Here is a 7,603-nt window from a genome sequence, read left to right as displayed (position 1 = left end):
TTGACATGTGGTAGAGCCTCACATAGTGCTGCAGGTATCCTAGCATGTTCACACATTGCAGAAAAAAGCAGTGCATTACCGCAAAATTAATAAATTAGCCGTCGCGCGCCCCACCCGGACACACCACACGCGCGCTCGGTATGGCACGCTATTAGCGGCCCCTCGCGGCGCGAGGCGTCAAAGCTCCGACTTCCGGCGCGGACGGAAGTCCCATAGGGCGAGGAGCAAATGCGCAGGTCGTGAGTATCTAGTAGGTCGTGCTTTACACCCGACCGATCGATTTCCGGTTCGGTGACGCACTTCCGCTCAGCTCGGGCTCTGCTCCGAGCGAATAAACATAAACGCCCATAGAGATCAGTGCGCTAGAAGTGATGTCACGTGTCTCTCTTTGCCGCCGCCGTGCCGTCTGCTCGCTTCGCGTGCGCATGCGCTAGCACGCAGCGGTTTGTTTGCTTGAGGATGAGATTTGTGGTTTGTGGTAGCGGTGAAGCAACTTGGCCAAATATTCCGTTCAAGTTCCTCGCTGGATGTCCCGCTCGTCCGTCGATGTTCAACAACAGGTGGGGGAACGTTTCAGCAACGCCTGCGAGTTTCATGCTCGCGGTTCAAAAGGTGAGGGCGTCTGTACAAAATTGTAAAATGGGCCGCTCTGTTACTACAGATGCAGCAAGTGCCAGTCCACTTTTTCTCAGCTGCACCTTCTCAGTCCAGGCAGCAGCAGCACCAGGTGAATGTAGGTACACAACTTCCAAGTGAATTAAGACGCACGAGTGAAATTCTGAAGCTGGTAAGTACGTCTCATGCTACACACCATTCGCGTTCAACGCTCTTATTTTGCATGTGTTGTAGCAAGTAATTCAGTGGCATAAACCGGCAGACTGGTGCGTAATGTACACCCATAGTGCAAAGTTGCACTAATTCTGGTGACGTGTTCGTAAAATCTGTGTAATCGGACTGTCTAATTGTCACCTGTTCTATCTTAACACCGAAGTCGCGGTATATGAGTACGAAATATCGTGGTTTCGGCAGTTATCAGTAATCTTTCGTTGTGCTTAATGGTTCCTATTACTTTGTATTTGTGTTTCTACTCAGAATTATCATACTGTATTCTTAACTGGAGCAACAAAATTACGAAACACGTGAGGATTGTGTTGAAACTGAGGACATTGCTTATTTTTACTGATTTCAGATTTTCAAGCATGGAGAGGAGAAATGCAGGATGCAGCCAAGAGTCATTTTACTAAAGGCACAGGGGTAAAATGATTGAAAGATGGAGGTTTAAAGTGTTATTATATTTGTAACTGATTGGGTGCTTTTATAGAGATGACACATCAAAGGAAAAGGTCCATCAAATCACAAGGTTCCTCAGGCGTGGGGACACCTGCCTTGCTTATATGTCTGCAAGGTTCCAGGACACAACGGGACATTCCTCTGGGGCCCCCTACCATCTCGCTCATGATCAGAGCTGACAATTAAGGCATAATGGTTTCAAATTTCCAAAGATTCTCTAAGAAGTGGCATGCATTTCAGAATTTGTATGAGTACAACACAACAGTGTGTACAGCCCGGGACAAAAGTTCACGGCACTACGCCTTTCTTCATCGGAGCGGTCCCCTGCCAGCTACCAGCAAAAGATCGAATAAGAAACGGGTCTAGTATCTCTCCGTATGTGCGTCCACTCTTGTTTGATGCTAGGGTGTCACTCCAATGGAGAAATGTGACACCATGGTGGTCCGTAAAGATTTGTACCAAGCTGTACATCGTACAACCCCGACAACTAACAAACACTGCTCGGTAAGGTCAGTGTCCCAATTTGAGATTTTGCTGCCCATTTCTTCCCAAAAGGCTGCTCTTGCAAAAATGCTTAAGCAAGTCATTTGAGTGAACTCCGTTGTACCAAGACAAGTTCAGAACAAAGAATTTATAGTTAGACTTTGGAGGCAGTAGTCAACATAAATAAGTTTTACCTCTGAGATGATGATTGCCCATTCAAGGCAACAACAAACTCGTAGGTTCACCACATCATCTAAACTTCCTCGGCCTATTACAGCTTGTTTCTGTCCACAAGGAGTGGTGACATGAACTATCATTCATCGAGCATTTGTCAGGAGGTTGTTAGAGGAATCAGTCAGACAGATGTGCTTCAGATTCTTTTTTTTTTTTCAGTTTTCAGGTTTTTATTGTTATTCCATGACAGTATACACGGATACTGATAGTGGGCAAGCCCTGTTGAACAGTCCAAGACACAGTCAGTGCAAATGTCTACACAATTTGAGGGGAACAGAAATACCAATAACACACGACAAGTATAAGAAACAAAATAGCAAAGATATTGCACAGCAGAGAAATGCAAATCATCAAAAAGTAATTGCATGTCACCCTACGTATCAGCAGAAAAGTCCTGTTTGATGGTGTTTTTGAAGGATGCCAGATTATTGTTGGGACGAATGCGTACACCAGTGTTTCTCAAACTGTGGGTCATGAGCTGTTGAAAGATTCATTGTTTCATGCCCGACCAGAGGGTAAAGCTCAATTCATGTTCAAAGCATTAATGGACTGTCATGTGTTGTCACATGACAGTGTTGCATTCATGAGTAAATGATGTAGATGTGAAGGTCCTTAAACATGAATTCAACAGAAATCCTCTGGCTGGGTGTATTTCCTGCTGCTTGGCACACTCTTGGAATCTGGTTGAAAACTGCCCTGCTACTATGGCTTTCTTCACACCATCTGTGCATCAATATTCGAACAGATTGGGACAAAAGTTTATGGAGGACCAGGGTGTTGCATTTCTTCATGGGAGTGACACTCTAGCAGCAAACAGGAGTGGCCACACACACTGAGAGGTGGACAGAACAGCCAGTCACCTGTTTCTTATTCGATATCTTCCTGCTAGCCAGCAGGGGGCCGCTCCGATGAGGTGCAAGGCAACAGGCTCATTGATATAGTATCCAGCTGGAATTTGTGGTATTTTGGAACGATGTATTGCTAACGAGACCAGTAAAAATATCCAAAACTGGACCTGGACTGCGTGTTTGGCTCACTGAGGTTACCGAAGAGCTACGTTTCCTTGAGGTGTGAAACAAAGCTTGATAAAATGAATCAACCAAGTTGTGTGATCTAACTGGCCAATACTGAGTAGATTTACAATATAGATTTGCAATATCTTGAGGACTTTTGCTCTCTTGTAACAAATGCTAAATAAATGCAATCAAGCATACATTGGAGCTCAATTTCTGAGGCAAGACACATGAACATACAAACATATGTGATTGTGCTAGTTATTTTCATGCACATAGTATGATCTTCTGAATTCCCCTGTTCGAACATCCGGTTCTAGAACTGTTGTTCTTATTTGCATTTCTGCAGTGGTTGGCTTTCACATAGCTGCACCCGTTTTAACTCCTTGCATCTTTGTTGAGACACGGCGGAGTTGTTTGGCATTTTTCTTCCGTACACTCTCAGCCAAATTTATACCTTTAAAGGTATAAATGGCTTGTCCTGTGGCTCATCCCCCAAAAGGGATAAAAATTATACCACCAAGTGAGGTATAATAATTTATCCCTCCAGCAAGGTATGAAAATTCAGACCTTGGGGTGCAAAGTATACACCATACATGAGGTATAACTTCAATACTTCAAGGTATAGATTTAATCCCAGGAACAGGGTATAGCAAAGGTATAAAAATGTAGACCCGTGGGTGCAAAATGAATACCCTTCACAAGGCATAACTTAAATACCTCAAGGTATAAACTGAATCCCAGGAACAGGGTATAGCAAAGGTATAACAAAGTAACCCTTGGGGAGTAAAATATGTACCATATAGAGGTTCAAATTATATACCCCGAGGTATAAATTAATCATAAGAACAGGGTATAGTAACGGTATAGAAATCCACGCCTTTAGGTGCAGAATAAACTGTTTAGAAGGTTTCTATCAGGTAATTTGAAGGTATAAATTTAATCTAAGCAGCAAGGTACTACACAGGTACAGAAATCTAGACCAGTGGGTGCAGAACAGTATCGTTCTTTGCACCAAAAGCACGCAAGGAATAAAGTGCGCCATGTCTGTACCTAAAATAACTTACAAAATCAATGCACTTCTCCCAAGCCTTTGTCACTTCGAGCTTTAAAATTGCCCTTTCAATGATGTTTATATCGATGAGCTTGATTATGGGGCAGAGAAGCAGGTCTTGTTCCTGAAAAGACTGTACCTACATGCAAATACATAATACCTACATGCAAAGGAAGCGTATTTTGTTCTCACCTGTATGATAAGTGACGAAGACTACTCATTACATCTCCGTGAAATTAATTTCAGGGCAAGGACGCGCAGGTCACCTGAAATAGCACATATTGAATATTTAGTTTCCCAAAATGGGAAAAGGCAAAAAAGGAAAACTTACCGTTGCTATCTGCAATGAGTAGTAGTTCAGCCTCCGTGCCGTTTTCCTGTACGATCATCAAAAGATCTTCAAATCCCTGCTGCGCTTGTGCGACGAGTTCTCGTTGGACGGAACAATATTCTCAACTCAAGCAGCAGCTATACAAAAAGATCAGAAGCTGTCAGTTTCGTTAAACGGCAACAAGAAATAAGTATTGATGTAGGTAAAGGGCAGTTTATGATAAACTATATCAAAATACATGTATACATAGTCGTATTTATCAAAACGAACACAACTATCTATCTTTTACTTGGAATTTGGCAGTTTCAAATTTTATCCTGCATTTTCCCGCACAGAACGTCGCTGCCAATATTCCGCCAACGAAATCCGATATATATCGATATATCATCTTCTAATTCATCCGCATATACGCTAAATGCAAACAGTAAACGCAAAACTGGCTGGTATGTCATATAGTAACAAACGTAAACGCAACAAATGACATACGCACGAAGGAAGAAGGTACAGACGATAAGACTGTGTTCGCTTGTCTTCTCGCAAGGCGCAATCTTGTCGTCTGTTCCTTGGTGCGTATGAGTCACTTGCTGCGTTTACGCTTGAAATTACTCTAATCCCTCGAAAACACTCTTACATGCGAGTCGATTGAACAATAATTGGGGCGAAAGAAATAGAAGGTCGACGAGAACGGCAAAAGAATTTATGTCAGGTTCGTGTAGTACTGCACAAACACATGAGCACATCGTCCCTTTGTGTGCACACACTCCGACCTCTACATTATGAAGTTTATCCACCAGCAAGCCTGCACCTACGCCATTTTGTCAGATCACAACTGTTACACAAACTATCAACACTATTAACCTAGAGGCGTTCAGCTCTCCTTAACCAAAAATAAATAAGGCAAGTTTTCTTACCAAGATGTTGCAAGCATTGCAGTCTAAAAAAGCGAACAATCTTTCGATGAGGTTTCCATGCGTTGGCTCTTGGAGGGGAAGAATCACCATGCAAAACATCCGCATAACTTGGAATCACAGCAGGTTTAGCATTGCATAGCCAAGATCGTACCTTTACTAGTGCATCTGGGAGGTCCCCATAGAACCCCCCATAATATTTTCTGGCTACCGCACGGATAGCCAACACTAGCATGAGACAAAGTAGAAGCCAACTTGAATATACAAGGCATACTGATGTGCATGAAGAATTTTAAAATGATTGAGCATTGTATGCGAATTACATTATCAAAATGTTGATGAGAGTCATGTACCCCGGCCACCATATTTTTGATGATAACGAAAGACTGCAATTGAGCTGGTGTGATGCCAATATATTTTTCCTTTAATCTAATTAAATAATTATGGAATCACACACGTAACATGAAAAACGGTTAGGAGCAACTAATATTTATTAGAACAAGAACTTTCGTGCAAGAGACTGCACTTCTTGCAGTCTCTGTGCAGTGCAAGAAGTGCAGTCTCTTGCACGAAAGTTCTTGTTCGAATAAATATTAGTTGCTCCTAACCGTTTTTCATGTTACGTGTGTGATTCCCTCTTCGCGGGCTCCTTGACAGTGTTTCATTTTTTCCCCTTAATTATGCATTATATATAGTCATGAAGAGTTTGCTGATGGATGTTGGAAGGGTGTACATTTCCTTAGATAAATCATTCACAAGAATACACACAGCGGCTTTGAGCTCACCAAGGTTTTATGCAATGCCGACTCATGTTAGTATTTTCATGGTAAAAAGCATCTGTTGCAGCTGAAGAAAACAATACCATCAGTCAGGAGCAGTTGTCTCGTTATATTGCAAGAGAGTACTCAGTACTGGAGAGATATAAACACACGGAATAAAACAAACTGCCTAGTGCAGTGAGTGGAAAGTTTATTCCACTTCTTATTGGCAGAATATTAACACAATTTTTGTACAAGATTTCTCAGGTCAGAGAACTTTATAGGATATACAAATTGCCAATTATGTGTGTTATGTGTATGTATATCACCACACTTAAATGTATTTACCTGCTGTAATATACCCCACACCAAGCTAAAAATGGGGCATATTGTCTTCAGTTGAAAAGTCAATGCAGGAGAGCATGCATGGCTGTAAAGTGTTTCACCTGATCCATTACCCAAAATGTATGAAGTGGCAGTGCACAACTATCACATAGAATGACCCATCTGTGGTGCTATGTGTAGAATCTATGCACACTTTTCTTTTGATGTTAACATTGCCTTGAGTTTGAGGGAAAGCACAGGACGAACACGGGACGAGACGAACACAAACACACGAACCAGCAATGAAGCTTTAATACACAAAGTGAAGGAGAGACTAGTAAAAAGAAAGTGTACACTTTGGCATTAACATCAAGTCAACACCAGCTAGCTTTCCTGCTCCTTCTGTGTTCATCACACTTTTGTTGGTGCCCAAATGCCTTAACAGCTGTTTTAGCATGCCTGTCATGAGAACTAGCAAGAAATCCTCATCTTGCAACAAGTCAGTATTTCCTCGTTGAAAGACAGTAGGATCATCCTTCTTGCCTTTGTGTGTGAGGGAAAGCACTGGACTGTTTGTTTGGGCTCTGATAGAACTGACCAACAAGGCAACACTGGTTTGATTGTCGTCATGTTTCCTCTCACAGTAACATATATTGTAGTCCCTCATGGTGATGTACAGGTACTGCCTTGTAGTGACGTGAATTGGATCCTTTCAAACGTGCCATCCAGCACACCCCGAATACCGGGCTGCATAGTACGCTGAGTGCAATGCAGTCACGTAGTTTCCCTAACATAAACAAATAGTTTCTTGAAGGTAAAAAAGGACATTCCAGTACAACATAGTGTTTTGCAAGTGCCTGTACGCCCGCAGCACATCGTTGCCATCGCGGCTTCTCCCGCACCTGTTTTTTTCCCTTTTTTTAAGGAGTAGCAAGCTGGCACTTGCCTGGCTGACATCTCCTTTTGTGTGAATAAACATATACCCCCCTGCACGGGCTGCCTCTATTACATCTTCCTCTGTTTTTGTAAGTGGGGTGTAGGACAGCCCCAAAATCATGTGCATAATAGGAAGCTTGAAAGACAAACGAGACCTTGCCAGTTTGGAACATTGCAGACATATCAGCAAGGCAGGTGTCCCCACGCCTGACGGAACCTTGTGATTTGATGGACCTTTTCCTTTGATGTGTCATCTCTATAAAAGCACCCAA

The 7,603-nt window shown here is 42.5% G+C and overlaps 1 long non-coding RNA gene across 2 annotated transcripts; it reads right to left on the bottom strand.

Annotated features, from left to right (window-relative positions):
- Positions 1 to 2,148: 2,148 nt before the first annotated feature.
- Positions 2,149 to 5,817, bottom strand: LOC135386919 (uncharacterized). 2 transcript variants are annotated; one of them, XR_010420714.1, is made up of 3 exons: positions 5,317 to 5,817; positions 4,406 to 4,542; positions 2,149 to 4,340 (listed from the first exon to the last, which is right to left on the bottom strand). It is a non-coding gene; the product is annotated as an uncharacterized LOC135386919 (long non-coding RNA). The 2 variants fall into 2 exon arrangements; XR_010420713.1 differs by having other exon boundaries at positions 4,406 to 5,817.
- Between the last annotated feature and the right edge of the window lie 1,786 nt (positions 5,818 to 7,603).

Source organism: Ornithodoros turicata, chromosome 3 (assembly GCF_037126465.1).
Source record: "Ornithodoros turicata isolate Travis chromosome 3, ASM3712646v1, whole genome shotgun sequence".
NCBI classification, from domain to species: Eukaryota; Metazoa; Arthropoda; class Arachnida; order Ixodida; family Argasidae; genus Ornithodoros; species Ornithodoros turicata.
This window is presented reverse-complemented; position numbering and strand designations above follow the sequence as displayed.